Genomic DNA, 21,192 nt, shown 5'->3' on the forward strand with positions numbered 1-21,192 from the left:
CATGGTAGTTCGCAGGCTGATATTTGATAGCCTTAACGGAGCTGGGTGTTTGTTAAAAGAACTAGGATGAGGAACATGTTTAAAGGAATAACGCTGTTCTGGATGGATATTTCTGATGCATTAATACATAGTGGGTGGACTGGGTTTGACGGTCAGGGAGAAGTAGCCTGGTAGTAACTGGGTACTTTGTGTTATTCTCTCTTGCCAGTTTTATGTTTATTTGGTGAGGCTGAGTAATGCATGGCTCAGTGGCATGGTTCCCGTTCTGGAAAGAAAGAATGTCCTATAGAATGTCTGTAGATGAAAGGCAGCTGCCTGACTTCCATACCCAACCCATTGGCTCTCCTCTCCCCTTCCCAATAGGTGTTACAGTGCAGTGTATGGGAATTCCTTCACACTGGGGACAAGGGACTACTCCATCAGCCGAAAATGGTATAAACGAGATTTAAAATCATTAGCATGGCTTCTGCCATTATGCTCTCAGCAGATATTGTAGACTTGCAGGATTTGATTCATCATTTGCATTGGTGCAAAATTGGCCGTGACTGCCAAAAAACATTTGACTGTTCCTTCGCAGCTGTTTTCTAATTACATTAGAATACTGCAGTGTCTAATGCAGCCGCTCAGGCATGGTGTGGACCTGCCTTCTCCCAGAGGGACCTTTCCAGAGCAGCAACACTTGCTTTGAGATGAAATCTATAGCAGGGGTGGCTTGTACACAGGTAGCCGTGACTCTTCAGTCATGGCCAATTCGTTTCTTTCCTCAGAAGCCATCCCGCAGGACTGCCGACTGCAGAGAAGTCAGGGTTTAGAAAAATAACACTGAAAACGTCAAGTCATCTTGCATCATGCTGGCACGCAGCCCAGAAGCTTGTAAAAATGCAACTTCATCAGACCAAAAGGAGTTGCTGGAAAAGGAACAGAACAGAAAAGAAAATGCCTTCCTGGTTCTAACTTGTGACGTTCCTGTGTTTCGTATGCTATCTGCAGCTCTTGTTACCCTGTCTCCAGTGGGATGTGATGGAACTGGAAGAGCTGCAGAGAAGGTGATGGCCTGAGTGGAGGAACTGAACAGTTTCTCTACAAGCAGAGACTGAATGCGCCAAATCTCGTCACCCTGGGGAAAAAGGAGTCTCATGGTGCACATAATACTGTGAGCAACAAAGATGTAAAAAGGTGTACAAAATTATGAATGATCCAGAGGACGCAGAGAGGAGATGCTCATCCCCTGTTACCACAGAACAAGAAATAGGGGCACCCTGAAATTGCCAGGGAGCAGGAAAGCGCTTTTTCTTCATAATGCAAAATAAATTGAGGATTTTATTGCTACAAGATGTTTTGGATACCACATGTTTAAAGAGGTTTAAGAAATGATTAGACAAATTCAAGATAGAAAGATGCATCAAAGGTTATTAAATGCAGTTGTCTGGATACAACTTCCAGTTCAGGAAAATGCAAAGTCTTCGACTGACAGAAACTAGAAGATTATGTTAGGGGAATACCATCTTACAGCTTTGGGCTAAATGAGGATAGATTAGTAAAAGGATCATTTTTCAGCTTTCTTCAGTTCTCTGGATATTTCACATGCTTTCTTTCCTGAGAATGAACCACTGAGACTCAAGCTTGGAAAACTGTATTATTATTATTTTAATACCTTTCCCAGCTTTCTGAAGGGAAGGGGTTCCCTCTGGTAACCTTCCCTCCGCCCGCACCCATCAGTGTGTGCTCTGCTGGTAAGCCTCAAGAAACACAGACTTGTTTTCCCTCTCCCCACCTTTCTGGCTTCCCAGACAGCTGGTTTGGGTTTTCTTTCTGTCACACTCCCTTGGACTCTTTCTGTTAGGCTGAGGTTTCTTAGAAGATGACTTGAGGCAGGAATAGGCATATCCTCAGGCAAGAGCTAAAAAGCAGTTAAACTGGCTCAAGTAGCAAACACAAGGGGGACAACTCTAGAGTTGGTCATCTGTGAGGGAAGATTTACTTGTCCAATAGCCCAGATGCCTTTTCCCTAGGGCAAAGGAGAAAGGTCCATACAGTGTGGTCTGGTTTTTTTTTTTTTTCTTTTTCTCTTCCCTCCCCCTCCCCGGCAAAGACAGAATAAAAATATCTTAACCTATAAAGTTTTTGGTCTGCAGGTAGTGTTTGGTTATGTCCTGAGATTCTATTTAAGTAACAAAGAAGCTATCATCTTTTTATGGTTGAAAAGATAACGAGGAGGCAAGTTAAGTGTAAACCAACAAGACGACACTGTCTGAGTCAGAAGATGTTCTAAAACAAGAGAGAAGCAGACTGCCTTCATCGCAGTGATGAGTTACTTGATGTCCAGTTAGGATGATACTGCCTCTTTTACTGCTAAGGAAGACTTTAAAAGAGAGAGGTAGATTATACTAATATATAATATTTTATACGTATAGTATAACACAATGTATATAACATAACTGCCTGCTATCATCCACTGCTGTTGTTTTCGCATAGCTGGGAAAGAGCAAAACACAAAGATCCATGCAAAAGTCGTTCTCTGGCATCACTAAAGCTATTTTAAAATGTATATGTGTTGCATCTCTTGCTATTTACTGAATCACGTGAAAATACCAAACAGGGAGCCTAAAGACTGCTTGTGCATATTTCTTCTTTTTCTTGTCTGTAAATAACATATATAAGAAAAATCAAATCTCTTCTTATCTGAGGAACATGGCTAAGAAGCTTAACAACATTTTCCCCCCCAAAAAAAACATTTGACAGAGCATGATTTAAAGAATTCTAGATATGCTTAATGATGTGATGGAAAGAGTAACCTGAGTTAGTTTTTCTAAAGGCTTTCAATATCCTCTGGGTTATGTTGACAAAGATGATTCATATACCCTACTAAAAATAATTTGAAATGGAAGGTAGATGTTTGTTTTTCTTCCTGTCCTACAGAGATTATTGTAGAGGATGGCACAGTAGCTCTCATGTGGGAAAACTAAATACTAGGGGCAGGTAAAATGGCTTGACTTAGTCCATCATTTCTACTGAAGTGATTAGACTGTTTAGAATTAGGGATGTTTTTTTTTTTTTTCACCTTCCCATTATATATATATATATATATATATATATATAAACATACCCTAGAGCCTCTACTTAGAACAGCGCTTCAGTGTTTCTTAATGGTTTCAGGAGAGACGGTTTCTGCTCTTTGTCGTTCCCATAGCTCACCGGCTAAACTTGGCCATCTGCTGAATTCGGGGGCCGCAGGCTGGCAGACTCACCAGTGCTTATAAGAAGTGAAAGTCTTATGCAAACCTAATTTTTGGAAACACACAACTATGGACAGCTGCAGCTAGTGACACCCCAAAATGTGCCTCAGTGTGAATACTGAATATTGCCACAGGGATGGGAGGATGACTGCTGGCATCCTTTTAAAGAGTTACTGTTTGGTACAGAAGGGTTAAAATGGAGAACTACTATGCACAAGGGCTTTGGATAATACAAAACAATTTGCATGTGGGCCTGCCAGTACTGCGTTTCCAACTCTGCAGAGGTTCTGTACATCCATCTTGAGCTGTTATCGCTGCTAATGATGAAGATGACCCCATTTCTCTCTAGCATGGAAGGTCCTTTGATGTTTCTCCTTCTCATTGACAAAAAGCCAAGTGAGGTCCTGACTCTGGAATTTTACCTGGTGAGGTAGAACTGGGTAAGAGACACTTATGCCAGTTTTGACAGGATTCCAAGAGGTAACACAATCCACCGTGGTATAAATATCTAAACTGATAGCTAAAAACAGTGTCACTTAGGCATATGGGCTAGTGAAATGTGCTAGCCCTTCGAAGAAATAAAACTATAATTTCCAGAGGGAGAAAATGGGACAGATTGGCAAGATCTGGCATTTTTATGCCACTTTTAAATTTTTATATGTTTTTCAGACCAACGCTTTTTCATCCACTGTACATATGAATTACATCTGAATTTTCCAGTCCAGACATTTTACTTACTTAAAATGAGACCTCAGCCTGACTGGTAAATTCATACTACAATTTTTGTTTATTTTTCTGCCCAAGAGAACTGCTAATGTGAGTAGGGTCATCCTACCTTCTGGAAAAATTATTCAGTGGAAACAGTAGATGTACACTGAACATCTTTATAAAATTATTTAAACTATCAAACAAGATAATACATAATTCAGATATGTTGTTGGTGTTGTGTTAGAATTAAATAGATTTGTTTCACTTGTAATTTCAACAAGACAAGGGAAAAGTTACAAGCGGTCTTTGTTCTTTAATTATGATTATAGTGTATTATTATTTTTAGCGTTTCAAAGATATATCAGGTCCCTTCTAAGATAGGGAAAAAACTGATCGCTTGCCCAGGTAACTGCATGTAGTACAATGCAGAAACTGGGACTCACAGAGGACATTGAGGGGGAGATGCATGAGAGGGGTACATCCAGATGACCGTGACATTTTTAAACATCTTTGCTTTCTATTGTTTCTTGCAGATGAGATAGACAGCGAGAAAATTGCTATAATAAGGACAGTGTCTGGGAGTAGAAGTAGGATGTTGTGCAGTTACCACGGAAGGAACCTGTGAGAAAACACAGCGAGGGCGAAGAGGCTGCTTCCAGCAGTAGAGTAGGGAGGATGGGAGCAGTCACAAAGCGGTCAAAGGTCCAGAATAGGAAGAAGCACGGATGAAATTTGTTTTGCTGTATTGTGATTCAGAGTCATCTCTTTCAGCAGTAAAATTCTGGGAGATGGGAGGTAGGTAGGAGGTGGTTCTCTGAATCTGGAAGATTATTCACTGAAAATCTCCTGTGTTGATGAATTCTCCCCATTATCCTGCACGCACTTCATAATTTTACAGACAGCATAAGACATAGTAACAGCATGACCCCTAGGGTCTACTGAATAGCAACACACAAAAGTTGAGACATTAAACCTCATACAGTACTGTAAGAAAACCAAAGCAGGAGATTAGAAAATCATCATTTTTAAGTAGTGGTGATATTATCCTAAAAATGGAACCATGTTACAAAAACAATATAAGGGTCTTTGTCATTTTTAAATCTTAGATTCAAAATGTCGGTGTTAAGTCTGAGCGGCAGTTATTTACAGAATTCATGGTTTGATGAGTTTTAAGTGAACGATTAATGTTTTGCCCCTATATATGTTCTTGTGCATTTAAGTAACAGCTAGAATTCCTACAGATGTCCAGACCTCTTACAGAGATACCTTTCAGGCCTCTCTGTTGTGTTTGGGTGGTATTACCCATTAAGCTGTTTTTCAGTAGCAGTGAACATGCTTATCTTCAAGGGCTGTTTCAATAGATATTTAGATTCCTGTTCACTACTAGGGATATACAAATGTGCAAATCAATCAATCGCACATCATCATTTAAAGAGACTCCTGGTTTGGGGTACATCTGGCTTTTCACCCTCAAATGGCATGCCATCAAGGTATTTTAGAAGGTGCTTAGCCCAACATATGAAAATCATATCAACATATGATCCTACCTTTTGTCGTTTTTTCTTTTTTCTTTTTGAGCACACAGAAGTAATTATTCTGAAGAACAATTTTGAAAACTAGGATTACCTTTTGAATATTAAAGCAATTAAAACCCAAGAATATGCTTGCTTTTTTTTGCTGTAGTAAGTTTTCAGCTTACCAGTGGAACTGTATGAATACTGCATACTTCCATCTATGCTCATGACTCCTTAAAGTATATATCGCTCTGCAGAACAATTTTTGGTAGCAATATTGTATGCCTTTTCACTTTCTGTTAGAGAATGGATAATTTAGGTCTAACTTGAAAGAGCACTTGGCTCCAATGATTCTGATAATTGAAATGTATGAGAATTCTGTTTAAATACAAATCTAATCAGGATATCGCTGGTTCCCCAAGTGGTATTCAGAGCACTCTAATACTTTGATCTATGAAGGTCTTTTCTAACAGGAAAAGGAATTAGTCTTGGTTGCTAAACAAACCAAGTTTGCTTTCTTTTATTTTCCTTTGCCTCTGACGTTTGTTTCTGTTTGAAGGTCTCTCCAATTTTATTCATTTTGGTTTTCTCTCTTTGTGTTCATTTCAAATGCGCTCTCTTCCGATTCTTCTGTGTGATTCCTCAGATCCCTTCTTTCTATGGCAGTGACCTGCTACTGCTGTCTCACTCCTGTCTTGCAAAAAACTCAGCAGCAGCATTATTTTAGAATAATATATGGCAGTTGCTGTATTATAACTTAAAAATTGAGCCAGTTCAAACTGTGCAAGAAGTGCCATCTCAGCAGCACTGGGTCTGGCCACTTGGTAGATTATTATCTGAGAAATTCCTTTTTTGGGGAAGAGTACCAGAATGCCAGATCCACAGCTAGCCAAAACTGATGACCTCCAAATTCACAACATCCAGAAGGCAATCAACTTGGATTTCTTGACCGTCTGTTCTTTGGTTTGCATTGCTTCTATGTGGCTAATGTGTTCCTGCATTGTATTTTAGAGGTCTTTGCTCATTGTTGTGTTTCTTTTGTCACAGGGTACATCACACCACACTTCACTAAAATACCCTACATTTGTTAATAACATCTCTTACTTGATGCCTGTATCACTTCAATGACAAAAAGGCTTTACACTTGTGCTAGAAATTCCCATTTATGGGAAAAGAAGGATAATTCAATGGCTGTGATACTTTCCATTATTCAGAATGACATAAAATTAGCTTCCTGCTCTATTGCAGCTTTTCAGTGTAACTTGCTCTCTTTGACCCAAATTTGCAAGGCCTCTATTTTGCCAAAGTCCTCGTGTCTGCTACTTACAATTGACTGACAACTTCTTATGAAGCTAGACCTTCTGATGGATATTCAATAAAAGGGGAGAACCAAGTCAGAACGACAAATGAGAGTGGACATTTCCTTGCCTTCTATGTTGGGGTGCATCTAGGTGGACAAACCACTGCTATGTTAGACATAATCAGATTAGCTCAGAATGAGCTAATATAGGGGCTTAAGCGGAATTCAGGTCATCTGATTCTCATCTTATAGTTGTATGTACATTCTTTTATTATTATTATAATAACAGTGTGAATAAGTCCTGTGCCACCTTCCTTCCTCCTCTTCCACCTGCCGTACTGATATAGTTGGTGGAGTTTTCCGAGGAACCAGTCAGGGAATTTAGCCTTACGTGGAAATGTCAGTTTTATTTACAGGGCTTGAGATCCTCCACGTAGCTATACCACATCAGTCTGGTGGCACCAGATTACATTCTTGCCATATAGATACCTTCTAAGTTAGAAGATAAGGGAATTGTAACTCTTTCATACAGAGTTTGAATTTTGCAATTCCCTGCTCTGCATTTTTTTTTCTTTACACCAAGATTTCCCAGTTCCTCAGCCAGCTAAGGCAGATGAATATCGAGGAGGTGTATTAGTGGAGACAAGTGAGATCTTAAACCTAGATTTTTCTTTTTCTTTTCCTTATTATCACTTGTGCCTCATAGTTATGCCATATTTCTGTCATTATTGGCAGACTTCTAGTTCAGTTTACCTGAGCTGTTGTGGACAGGGTTTTTTTTTGTGTAAGGTTTATGGCATAGTTTGACTAGCGCTGTTTTAATGTCTGTGTCAACAGGCCTTAATCACATTGAAATCTCTGGATCTCTTAGATTTACCAGGAGTTCTCCAAGGAAATCAGAATTGCAAAGGCTGGAGAAAGCCCCAGAGGCTTTCCAACTTAATTAGGAGTGAACTCCTTCCCTGTAAATGAAGTGGTTCTTTAAAATGACTTGGAGTCTCCATTGGCGTCTTCTGACAGTACTATGATGAAGTACAAAATATTATTAGAATGATGTTCCCCTCTTGTGACTCTCTCCCTCTCATATATCTTATGGAAATAGTCATATTTTGTGAGTACCCATAGCATTATTTTTCTTGTACTGAGACAGAGCCAAAAAAAATAGGTAAAATAGTTTTAAAAATACTGCAAAATGACAGATATCTGTAGCATTACAGTCTGGATTTTTCTACTTTTAAGTACGATATTGTGAATGTGTAACAATCATTGATAGAACAGCTCTTTAATGAATGGATGAGATAAAATGATTTATAATAGATTTAATCCTGTAAAGTGTCACTGTCTTGCTATATTACACATTTAAATGATACTGCTGTAAAAAGCAAATGGTACATCCTAATATTTATTGTTTTATTAAACATTTTTATCTGCAAAGGAGACGTGGTTTTCCACTCTGGTCAGGTATTCCTAGGTGCCCACAAAATTCTTAAAAAAGCTATTTTCCCTTCAGGTTAACGGAGTAATACCAAATTTGAAGTAATGACAGATAAACTTGAGACAAGCACAAGACACACAGTTCACAAAAGTCTTCAAAATTTGCTCTAAAACCTCTTATTTATGCCTGATTTCTCTATCATTCTTCCGCTCATGTCATTTAACAAGCATAATATTGCCTAACCTTCTATTTATGTATTATAAATCACACACAGTAGCACTGAAACACAGTTTTTCTGCTTAATTCAAAATGGACCAGAGTCTGCTTATGGCTCACCAAAGTAAGCATGAAATAGCTGTATGAAGACTGCTGAAATATCTGGGATTTACATTGATGTTGGGGCCCTTGCTTCTAACAAGTTACTTTCTGTTTGAAGAACCATTAAAGTGTAGAAGGTTTTGTACGTTACTCAAATCATCACAGTAAAGTTTGGTAAATATTTTAAATAGAGGTTCTGCTCTGAGGAAGAAAAAGGCCAATGAAAATTTATCTGAGGGAACTCGTAACACAGCCAATGGATGTACAGAAAGGCAGATACGGGGCCCAATTCTTTTTATTTTCCTTGAGTTAGTCCTGGTGTTTGGGCTGGTGTGATTGAGAGAAATCAGTCCTGAAGATTTTTTTTCTATGCTTTTCTTTATCTATTTCAACAATAGGAGAGAAGCTCAAGAAGTTACTGCTGTTGGGTGGCGTTAACTGAGGGCACTGCTCATTTTGCAGGATAGATTGTTATCCAGTTTTATAATTAATTCCTTTTACAATAAAGCCTTTCTGAATATTGTAGGTTCTCTTTCGCAGTGCCGTCATAGATATCTTCATTTGCTGCATAATTTGGTAATGCCCAGCTACAAAAATCAAGGAGGCCTCCGTCCCAAATTTGGCCCCAGTGTGCCACCGTGGATGTTCTGCCGTCAAGCTAGTGATCTGCTAATGAGTCTTCTCCAACTATTGATTCTTTTCTTGAATCAAAGCTGTTTGGAAACTAACATTAAACAGGGGTTTAAGTGCAAAATATAAAGGAATCTCATGGTCGTCTTCTGAAATAACACCAAATTGTACATGAGGCTCGTCTGTTCTCTCAATGCAGTGGTGCAGAGAAGGAGAAATTACTTGCTTATTTCAGGGCAGGGATGTTTTAATAAAAAGAGAAGAATGAAACAGGGCGAGTTTAGCCATTATTGCTTTGATTGCTGCTGGCTCATTAGCATTGGCCACGCTCCTTCAGATTAGCAGTAATTAAACTGTGAAATCAGACCGATTGCCTTAAGCTGAGACACCATACCAGGCTGTCAAGAGAAATCACAGGGGATAAATCAAGGGCCCTGTGCATCTCGGATCACCCTTGGCATGGGTGAGAGTGTGAGAAGCGGAATAATGAGGATATTCAGTTTTTTGTATCTGGTGAACTCTCGGCAGACAAGCTTTGGAAGCGTTGTCATGACAATGACAACAGCAAGGATAAACTCTTACTCCCACTAGCTGTGGTTAATGAAGATGATAATGAAAAATTATGCCAACATTACTGCAATTTTTTTATTCCGACTGGCACTTGTAACCTTACGCCTAATGACACAACACAATAGTGACAGTAATTGTGCATTGATAAATGGGGTAAAGATGCCGAAAAAATGTCTGACTCAAAGATATACAAGTTTAGTTAGCTGAGTAATTTCTTCCAATAAGCATTTGCTTTGTTCTTTGAACTCTCACTAGGTGGTTTTGGACTGTGCATGCCAAAAAACATCTCTAATCACTTTTCATTGTTTACTAAAGAATAGGCCCAGCAATTAAAGCAAAGAGCGCCTGTGTTTTATTTCTTCTAAGCAGAACAAACGCGATCAAGATAAATAACAGTAATAAAACAACAACACTTTTTACAAATTCTGAATGGGTTTACAAATTCAGTGTTTGTTTAACTGCTGGTTTCTGGGACATCCAGTTTGTCCCACTCGAAATGTAAAGCTTTGGTGGATAAATCTCCAATTACATTATGTAATGGCTGTCTCACCCCTGCCATTGCCCCCACCTAAATGCCACCATTTATTCAGATTGCATTAGCATGCTTTAAAGACATTAGCTGTCTTTTTCAACCACAGCTCCTAAAGCATTGCACATGGGGAAGGATTTATTGATAGATAGATAGATAGATAAACTGAGGCTATAGTTTAACAATGTAGTTAAACCACTGTAAAAACTTTCTTCTGCCCTACCCCAGCCATGTGGTCCCATTTCCTTTTTTACATTAAACCTGTGATCAATCATGGTGAATCAGCTCAGGGTGCTAAATGGGCAAAAATCTTCATATTTTTTATATTTTTTGCCAGCTCAGCTCCCTGATCCAGATGAGGGCTAGTGATGGGGCAAGAGAAGCAGCAAGAGCACGTAGGCAGAAATGGCAGGGACAGCCAGCCTAACCAAAAACTCCAGCCCCACCTTGAGGCACAAAGGGCACGCGCGACTTTGGGGAGGGATCTGCACTTGAAACTCTCACTGCCTTCCAGTTAAGCACTATGGGACCATAATCCTGAAGAGGATGGAAGCTCTTCAAAAAGTGCTCACAGCGAGAAGAGTGGCAGCCACCAGTGCTTTTGCAAACACATCTCACAGTGATTCCCAAAGGGACACACGGCATGTCAGGAATCCCTCCTGCTCCCTGGGCCACCCGCTTCCCACTGCTGAAAGGTTGATGTTGTTTCAACAAGCAAGCGTGATACAGACAATACAGAATAGCAAACTCTTTCAATTTATGTAGTGGATTTCCAGCTCTGCTGAAATCCAGCATCCACACTCCCACTTTAGAAGCCTCAGCACTTGGCTTTAAAGAATAGCCTGATTGAATGTGTGAGTATGCTGCAGCACAATAACCTCTCGGGATTAGACAAATAAATGCAAATGAATCATTTAATGCAAACAAATCACTTAAAGGAGTAAGTGTTTTTTTATTTACTCCAAAACTACCTAAAAGAATAGCTCTTTTGATAGCTTTAGTAAAGTGTTTGGGGTTTTTTCTATGTAAAGTTCTACTGTTGCTCACCAATGGCCTCATTCCATCAAAGCTTTAGAAATCTAGATTGTCGGATGTGGGATTTTTTTGTTCAACTAGTGTTTGTTTTGTTTTGTTTGTTTTTAAGAAAAAAGATTAATCACAGAGCATTTGGAGGTGTATCAGATATATGAGGGTTTCTCCTTGTCTAAGTGGTATTTGTCTCTTCAGTTCTTGAAAGGCGGTATTAAGACAGCAGTGTTTGTGATTCATGGTTGCAATTCTCTTTTTATTGCTGAACACCAGCAGTGAATAGGAGCTGCAGAAGGACACATTTTCAATTATTCTATCTCAGAGTTCTCCATTGCTTCTTAACAGAGACTTCTCTATTTCTGAAAGCAAGTGTAATGCAAAAGTTTATTAAAAAAAAGAAATAATATATACACACACACACACACACACCAGAGAAAGATTTCTTTGCTCTTTCAGCTACTGTTCGGTCTTAGAGTTGACTCCATCTCTGCCGCTTTGTTGCCACTCTTCTCACTAGATGAATAAAGACAATTTAACCATTAGAAAAAGGTATTACATGATGCAGTGTCCAAAGAATATTGAACGTTGTTTGGGTAGAGATGACACGACTCCTGAATCCTGAGTGGTGGTCTCCTTGCACAGCATGACAGAAATGGCTTATCAAAGCAAGATCTTAACTCCCTCAGCACGCAATATGAGGGACAGGGTGGGGTCCAAGTAGGAAATGAAGAGATTGATTTCTGCTTCCTGAAGAGGAACTTTTTCCTGGACTATGGTCTTTAGTCCTTGGTGAGTTTGGGCCCTTATTCTGTAGTAGGATGGACCAAAGTCTGTTACCTGTGCAGGTGCAGAGCTTGATGCAACTCAAATGGAATTTCTGGCCCATCAACAGTTACTTGACTATTTCTTCACATAATAGTGGGGGGGTGGAGAGGAAGAACAAAAGCCTCAATTACATTATCCTTGAGCGTTTTTAACCTTCATCAGCACCAATTTTGAGAGAGAGATTTTTTAAAAGTGAGACAGGGAAAAACATCAAAATACGCCATCCAAACATTAACAGAGGGCACAGCTCCCAAAATGACAGAGAAATCAGTGCTGGGGAGAAGTCTGGAATAAAGGATCAAAAGCAGACACGCTCTCTGAAGAAAGGAGGATAACAGTACAGAGCGCTATGCACTGAGTGATTTTGATTTAAAGCATTTTAAAAGAAAACTCCGTTTACTTTAGAGACTGTCAAAAGTTTGTACATTCATGAATGAGTTCTTTATGTATTTAAGAGGGATGACAACAGACAAAGGGAATATTTGATGAATGTTCAGGCAAGATTCTGAAAGTCAGAGATCGTTGAGAGAGGGCAGAAGGTTTTGGCTTTTTCTTACAAATAGCTGCATCTGTTTGGCACTTTGTGTTTCTAATCTGTGTGCTGGAATTGTGATAGAAGCAGACAAGGTATTTGGGAGCTGACTGAGGAACTTAAAAAATATAAAAGGTTTAGGAAAGCTATGGCTCACATGCTTTCATAACTTCCTTTTCATCTTGCCATGTAATGGAGGACTCTGGCTAAAATTAGCAGCTAGCAGAGACAGGACAGCTGTAGAGAAACAAGGCTGTGACTTGAATTCATTGGGAGAACAAGTGGGAGAGAAAACTGAGGTAGTTTTGATACACTTTTGTTTTCCCATCTTCAGTTTTTAAGGCTTTTGATGGAGATTTCTTTTTCAACTCTGCCCTGGATCAAGGTCAACAAAAAAAGACTGGACACCTGTACTTCAAGGGCGTCACTTTGCAGACTGATACCTCAGCAGTTTGAAGGGGCTGTGTGAGATATGGGCCCACATTTTAGTTTGCCCTTCTGTCCAGGGGCAGTAACTTTGGCAGAAGGATGGGAAAAAATAACTGAGAGCAGTAACATCTAAACCACCTCAGCAAAATTTCCTGGAGTTCATCTGTTACAACCCATATTTTCTGCTAAATCAGCAAATTTTGAGGTTTCAGAGAAAGTTAATTATTTGTGATGGAGTTTAGCTTGCAGAAGAATAGGAGACCATACAACAAATACTAGATTTTTAATATGATGACCAGTATTATAAGGTATTCAGATCCTCTCTTGATCATCAAAGTGATTATTTCTTGTTTTAAAACATTCCTTATGACTTCAAGTATACAGAAGGCAGAGTTGCTGGTGAATGGATTATGTTCATGAAGCATCATGGCACTGATGGGAGCGGGTTACCAGACCTCAGGTAGCAGATGGAGAGACCTGCAGGTCTCTACAGTAGTCTAAGAACCAAAGGCTGTAGCTGGACAGCAGCAAGAGGGCTCTGGGTGCTTTGCTGAAAAAGGAGCAACCAGGTGACACAAATCAGTGATTACTCTACACCACACTGCACCACTTCAGAATTGCTAACAAGTAAATAGATAATATTTCTGGTTGAACTGATGTCAGCAGACCTTATGCCAGATTAAGTAACATTTGCCCATGCCAGAGTTTTACTGCATCTGCCGCAGTTTCCACACAGGGCTTTTCTTCTGATCCACTTTCTGTTCTCACAATGTAATCACTCGAGTCGCTACACAAGGATGTTCTTGCCCCTCTTTCAATGCAAGTTCAATGCAAGTCACTCCACATAGTGCTACAGCATCCCCTGGATGTTACACTACCTTTTTCAGTGATCTGAATAGGTGTTCTTTCTACCCAGTGCAGCAAAGCACCAGTCTTTCTTTGGCTTTTTCTGTCTTGGGCTGGCAACAGTAGTTGCACGACGACATGTGGGATACCTCTGAAATGAGGTATCATGGCCTTCTACTTCAGATTCTACTTTCTGTGGTGTGGACCCGTGCCTATTAACAGGGCAGGTAGCCCTTGTGTCCCTTTGTGAGCCAGGACAGTGGAGGGCAGGCAGAAGTCACAGTGCGGGAAAGGCATTGAGGTTGTAAAAGGCTTCACACAAGCTACATGTGGAGGAGGCGCCACATCAGCAAGCTCCTACCAGTAGCCAAAGTGGAAATCAGGAATACACCAACATCCTCTAGCCCAGGCCTCAGTTGAAAGCATGAAATAACCCTAAGCCCCTCTGTGCTTGTCCATGGTATGTCAAGGGGAGGGATGGCAGCAGAGGAGGTGTGTCCTGTGCACACTGTGCTAGGGCTTGAAAAAACACCCTGATCCTCGCTATCTTTATCAAGTCAGAGATCACGGGGGGTGAGGAACCTCCCCCATGGCCCCACGGACACCGCTGTAACCTTCCCAGCTACAAAAAGTGACTGTTGATTTGGCAAACGAAGACCTGTGCTCCTGCTGCTGCGAATGATGTAGTTCAGGGCTGCTCTGACGGTGCTGAGATGCGGTTGCCAACGTGGCAGCACCTCATCTCAGACACAGCGGGCAGAAGGAGCTGGGAGCCACTCAAAACAGCTCATGGCTGGCACCCGACAATCCACAGGGAGGGCAAGCGGTGGCCAAGCTGGCAGGCAGTCTAGGATGTCAGCACCATGCCCGAGGCTCGTGCCACTGTGTAAAAACCTCCTGCAGATTTGCACCTTTGGCAATGGCCGTGGGGAGTGTGACTGTGTTACCAGAGCCACGAGCTGGCTCTGGTCTCGTCCCGTATCAAGCTGCTTGCCCGCTGTCAGCGCTGGCTTTGGACATAGGAGAACAAACAAAACAGTAACTTTCAATGAGACCTAAGCCTTGCTTACATTTCAAAGTTTTTCACCTTAAAGTAAAAAGGCAGCTCCATGGGGCTTAGATGCATCTGTTTTGGTAGAAAGGTTTGGACAGGAATTGCTTACTCCTTCCCTTGTGATTCCAGGCTCCTTACCCTCCATTTCTTTCATCCATATCACTCACTCTATATTATACCTAACATTTAGAAATCTAACTCAATGCTTTTCTGATTATATAGTAATTCTTACTATTTAAGGTATATTTAATGTTCAGATTACTCTATTAATTTAACTTTCCAACACTCCCCATCGTGTGACTTACATGACCCTTGTGAACTTTTATATCAAAACTTCTGTATTGGTGGATATGCCCAAACGAACATGGCAAGTTCCTGTAACCCCACAGAAATTGGACAACTGTGTAACGCTTCTGAAATGTAACTTTGAAGACAAACAAGAAATCATGATGAAAATTATAGTTTATTGTTTTTATATTCATTGACCCCAATGATAATGCCTTTACAAAACTGATTTCTTGTTTTCTTTTATCTCAAATCTCTTTCTCCTTCTTCTAGCAGAAATAGTTGTATAGAGATATTACAATGACATATTGTTATTTCATATTCTGGAAACCACATTAGATTTTTAGTTGTTATAAATGTGTATTGGGTTTGTGTGGCAAGGTTTTGGTAGCTGGGGGGCTACAGGGCTGGCTTCTGTGAGAGCGCTAGAACGTCCAATAGAGCCAACACCAGCTGGCTCCAAGACAGACCCACCGCTGGTCAAGGCTGAGCTCATCATCGTCAGTGGTAGCACCTCCAGGATAACGTGTTTAAGGGTAAAAAAAACCTGCGCAATTGCAGCTGGAGAGAGGAGTGAGAATATGTGAGAGAAACAACTCTGCAGACAGCAAGGTCAGGGCAGAAGGAGGGGGAGGAGGTGCTCCGGGTGCCGGAGCAGAGATTCCCCTGCAGCCTGTGGAGGACCCCACGCCAAAGCAGGTGGATGTGCCCAAAGGAGGCTGTGACCCCGTGGGAAGCCCATGCTGGAGCAGGCTCCTGGCAGGACTTGTAGATCCGTGGAGAGAGGAGCCCACACTGGAGCAGGTTTGCTGGCAGGACCTGTGACCCTGTGGGGGACTCACGCTGGAGCAATCTGGTCCTGAAGGACTGCACCCCGTGGAAGGGACCCACGCTGGAGCAGTTCGTGAAGAACTGCAGCCTGTGGGAAGGATCCACATTGGAGAAGTTTGTGGAGGACTGTCTCCCATGGGAGGGACCCCATGCTGGAGCAGTTCGTGAAGAACTGCAGCCTGTGGGAAGGATCCACATTGGAGAAGTTTGTGGAGGACTGTCTCCCATGGGAGGGACCCCATGCTGGAGCAGGGGAAGAGTGTGAGGAGTCCTCCCCCTGAGGAGGAAGGAGCAGCAGAGACAACGTGTGATGAAGTGACCACAAGCCCCATTCCCTGTCCCCCTGTGCCGCTGGTGGGGAGCAGGTAGAGAAAATCGGGAGTAAAGTCGAACCCAGGAAGAAGGAAGGGGTGGGGGGAAGGTGTATTTTAAGGTTTAGTTTTTATTTCTCATTACCCTACTCTGATTTGATTGGTAATAAATTAAACTATTTTTCCCCAAGTTGAGTCTGTTTTGCCCATGACGGTAACTGGTGAATGATCTCTCCTTGCCCTTATCTAACTCACGACCCTTTCGTTATATTGTCTCCCCTGTCCGGTTGAGGAAGGGGAGTGATAGAGCGGCTTGGTGGGCACCTGGTGTCCAGCCAGGGTCAACCCACTACAACATGCTGAAGGATTGAAGTTGTGAATCAATTTAAGTCAGTGATAGCTTTGCCGTTAACTTCACACATGTCAGGATTTTGTCTGGCTGTTCCTAATGCATTTGAGTCACATTTTCTGTATCATTGATGCTGTTACATATTTAGGAATACCACCAAAAAAAAAAAAAAAAAGGAAAATTAAGTCATAACTTAACCTTGAGAAGGAAGTATACCAATATAAAAAGCATGTGTTGTCCTCTCTGTTTTGTTTTCCCCTATTAAAACTGGCCCTTCCTTCAAGTAGAACTCAGCTGATTTGGTGGAGGTTTCCAGCCAGTCCATTGTACGAAGGTATACAGACCTTTGCCCACTGATAGCCAATAACTTATTTTAAAAGTCTTCTAGATCTGCCCTATGGGACTATTTGTACGACTAGAATTAAGCAGGTGTACAAATGCATGGAAGATTAGGTCCGTTGGGACGGTTTTGCTCAGTTTTAGCTGTTTTGATTATTGTAATGCCTTTCCAGAGTTCAGCCCCAGAGCTAAAATCTCAGACTTGGAGTTTCTTTTGGCAAGGATTTCACTACTTTCTAAAGTGGGCAGCATGTCGCATAAAATAGTCACTTTCTAACACTAATAGTAGTTACCTATCAGGTGTCAGTGAAGAAAAAAAAAAAATGTAATCGCAGCATTGGTCAGTTGATCCTGTTGGCAGAAAATGATCAAAACTACACATTGCCTTGTAGCTTTCTGCCTCTGAATTAATCACTTCTGGCTTCCTTTACAGTCAGTGGAGAGAAATAGGCACTTTTCAGATGTGGTTCTTCTGGTCTATTTTAGATATCTGGTTTAGGACAAGATGAACCGCAGCCTAGAAGTGTCTGTTTCTCATTGCCGATTACAAAAGGAGTCTAGAGAGCCCAGAGGAGTAGGCAGCCAGATTGCAGAAGTTTTTATTTGGCATTGTGTGTCTTCATGTGGCATGGGTGACTAAAAACGCTTCTAAGCTCTATTTTGTTAGAATTATTCCAGTACAGTAAATTTAAGCCTCACTACTGAAAATGAGAGATCTTTTTATAGGTTATTATTTTGTAGATAGCAATTAACCACTCAGAAGAGCTGCTGGTTTTGACATGCACACGCTCAGCCACTTCATGCTTTAATGTTAAATTATATTTGACATTTAATTTAAGCTCATATTGCCTTCATTCAAAAATAAACCCTTTGCATTAGTAGTGAGAAGGTGGAGGGACAATTTTTTCTCCCCAAATTCACACTCGGTGAAATCTGAACCGATTCTTCATGCTTAGTTTTTCAAGTATATTATGTGCATTCTTCTGAATATAAGTCTGTGCAATTGCTTCTCAGATGTGAGGGAAAAAAATCAATGCATCTGTCTTAGTAACCAATTACAACATAAAAATGTATTTTTAATAGCTGCATTGAAGGCTGCACATACTGTGAGGTTTGTTGCCCCTTGAACCAATTGTACTCAGAAGCGACATATACCGTTATTTGTTGGGCAAAGCAGCACTGATTTTGTGGTTGTACCAGCGTGTAACGTGATCTCTTTAGCGCCTATAAATTAAGCAGGATGAAGACTTATCTGACTGACACACATGTAATAGCAGGGTACAGGAGGAGGTTCTGCTTGGTGTCCTGCCAGTGATGTTTATCCTACCTAAGTGGGAACAGAGATCTGTCCCACCAGGTCTCTGCTACAAGGCTGGACCTGAAAGGAGGCCGAAGGCAGATTGCTTTTTCCTCGGTATCATCTGGCTAACATGAGCCATAACTTAGTGCTTTGCTTTTCACGCTCTGTTTCAGTCCTCGGGTGCATCCCTCTTGCTCTTAAAAGAACCAGGCCACGCTTTACATCTACCTACCTTTTACTACATAGCTATGCACGCCGCAAAAAATGTTGCTGTTCCAGGCAAAGCAGCAGAATCTTTCCCCTCTGGAGCACTGCAGCAGCGCTGAGTGAAGTTTGAAGTTGGTATCCTGAACGCTGGTTTCTGTGAAAGACCACATGGGACACTTAGGAGCACAGTTTATTGAGGCAAATTAGAACTAGGCCATAGAATCATTAAGGTTGGAAAAGACCTCTAAGATCATCGAGTCCAACTATCAAGGCCATCTACATTCTCCTCATCGTTTAGCCCTTCAGCCCATCTTGGCTGCTTCAGGCTTTCTGTGCACACCATGACCAAGACCTGCTGGGAAAACTGAAGTCTTCAGCAATGGTGGAACAATTACCAGCGAGGTTTGCAGTCATGGGAAGCTGATGGTGATTATTCAAGGGAGCTGGTTATCCCTGGATATGGCTTTACTCAAACGTTTTCAATGACCATGAGTCTCTGGGTCTTCTAGACAGAAACAAAACAAAAAAAAACCCACCAAAATTAGAACCTCCCAACATCAAATAAGCCAGTGCAACTACAGCTCCTCTGCGCATTCGTCTTTGCTGTTAAATTGAGCAATTTATCCACCTTGCAAAAGACATTAGCATTAAGGGACATAGTCTTTCTCAGACGTAATTCATTATTAATCTTAATGGGATTATGCTTCAAAGACCACTAAATGCACATCTTCAAAGTACTTAAATTACTCCCTATTATTACTTCTGACAATAAAATAAATAAAGCTTAGTTAAATTCTACATGCTAAACCCAAATTACTTTTTTCTTTTCACTGTACCAACCAAAGCAAGACAGACCATTCAAAAAAAAAATAAAAACCAAAAACCAAAAAACCCCAAACCCTCCACTCAAAACCTTAAGGTTTTAACGTATTGTGATTAACAAATAATCATAAAACCAGGTTGAAAACATTTGAAAATGCGTTTTTTCGTTGTAAATGTATGCAGCATCAAAAGTATGATTACAGTGGGAGAAGAATAAATATTTAACATCAAACAAATTTCTTTATTAATATAATTACATGTTGCAAAATGCATTTCCTAATATTGCTTTAAAATAAATTTTAAAAATTCATATTGCGAAGCTAGCATTATCAACAACAGAATCTAGATAATACCTAAATACCTCTTTGGGTGACATTTGCTTTAAAAACAGCAGCAAAAGCCAAAATTTCCATTTGTCTCTGTTTTCTAATGCAAATTTTTCATAAGCTTTGCACAGAATAAACATGTTCAAGCTGTGCCCTGGCTATATGGAGTTGTGTGATGGGAAGACATTTTCTGACGTTCGTGCTAATTGCATTGGAGCTGGACTCTTCCTAGGGGTCCACTAGGTCGCTGCACGGAGTCACGCGGAGGGAAAAAAGAGAATATCTTGGACAAATGGTGTAGAACATTGCTGCAGATAGACTTGCAAGATGTTCGGGTTATCCCCAGACAGCCCTGGGCTGGGGCACGTATCAGTCGCCCGTGCCGTGGTGCCTCCTCACCTGCAGCTAGCACCTCCTGCCCGGGTGTCTGGGTCCCTCGGCACGCTCCCTTCCTCAGCGCTTGGGGCCTGAACTGAGGAATGAGCACGTTCAGGGCATAAAAGAAACATATCTGCTTTCAGAAACAACATGATTAGGGCTCAGGGTTTGTGCTATCCCAGCTTGAATCTGTCCAATCTTGTCCTTCTTTGCTACAAGCTGAAACAGGCTCCACCGCTCCGTCAGTGCACAGTCCAGCTCTGCATTTCACAGGTTGTTCAGAAACGGAGCGATCTTCTTTAGCCTTTTAGCAACTCTCCACATGTTATTTAATTCTGCAACCCCCATTAGGGGTGACATCTCCTGACACTGGGGAGATATACCATCTCTCAGGAGGTTCATCTCTGTTGGGGCATGTCATCCAAGCTCATGGCCCAGCTCAGGGTCTGTTCTTTCAGGCCTCCTTTGCTTATGGAGGCCTTAAAACTTCAGCTTTCCCTCCATGCCGGGGCACTGCTCTGTGGTGTCTCTAACCCATACAAAAGACATGTGTTGGGGGGGTTGTTTCACTCTGGCTGTCCCCTTTTCTCCCCCCCTTCAGTTACTCCAGTGGGCTCTGCGGGTCCCCTGTTGCCTTCCCTCTCACAGACTGCTTGGGCTTATGTCCCTCTTCCCGCTGCCATTGTCTTCTTCTCTGACTAGGAGGCAGGTCATTTGGAAAGGCACTACCTTAAACTTTATGGGGAGACACTTATACAGGAATATTGCTGTTCTGGAAGATGTCCACTGGTGCCATCAGTCAGTTCTTTGGCACTCAGGCAATTGCAGAGGTATTTGAAGCAGTGGCTCTACTAAGCAGATGGTAGGAGTCCTGCCTTCAGTTTTCCAGATTCCCCCCCAATAAATACAGTTGATTTTAAATGTTGATGATGATTTTCCCCTGGCTACCTGAGAACATAAAAACATCTTTCTTGGACCATGTAAGTTTGCGTCCAACGGCAGGCAACAGCAGGATGGAGTAGGGCCAGTGTGTGGTGACACGTTGCTGATGTATTTCCCCAGCTTTCAGTGATTTGCAGTCCAGGGACT

The 21,192-nt window shown here is 41.4% G+C and overlaps 1 protein-coding gene across 1 annotated transcript in view; it reads left to right on the forward strand.

Annotated features, from left to right (window-relative positions):
* The window catches only part of PTPRN2 (protein tyrosine phosphatase receptor type N2), a 674,564-nt gene that overhangs the window by 506,707 nt on the left and 146,665 nt on the right, over positions 1 to 21,192 (forward strand). The window lies entirely within an intron of this gene.

Source organism: Calonectris borealis, chromosome 2 (assembly GCF_964195595.1).
Source record: "Calonectris borealis chromosome 2, bCalBor7.hap1.2, whole genome shotgun sequence".
In the NCBI taxonomy this organism is placed as follows: domain Eukaryota; kingdom Metazoa; phylum Chordata; class Aves; order Procellariiformes; family Procellariidae; genus Calonectris; species Calonectris borealis.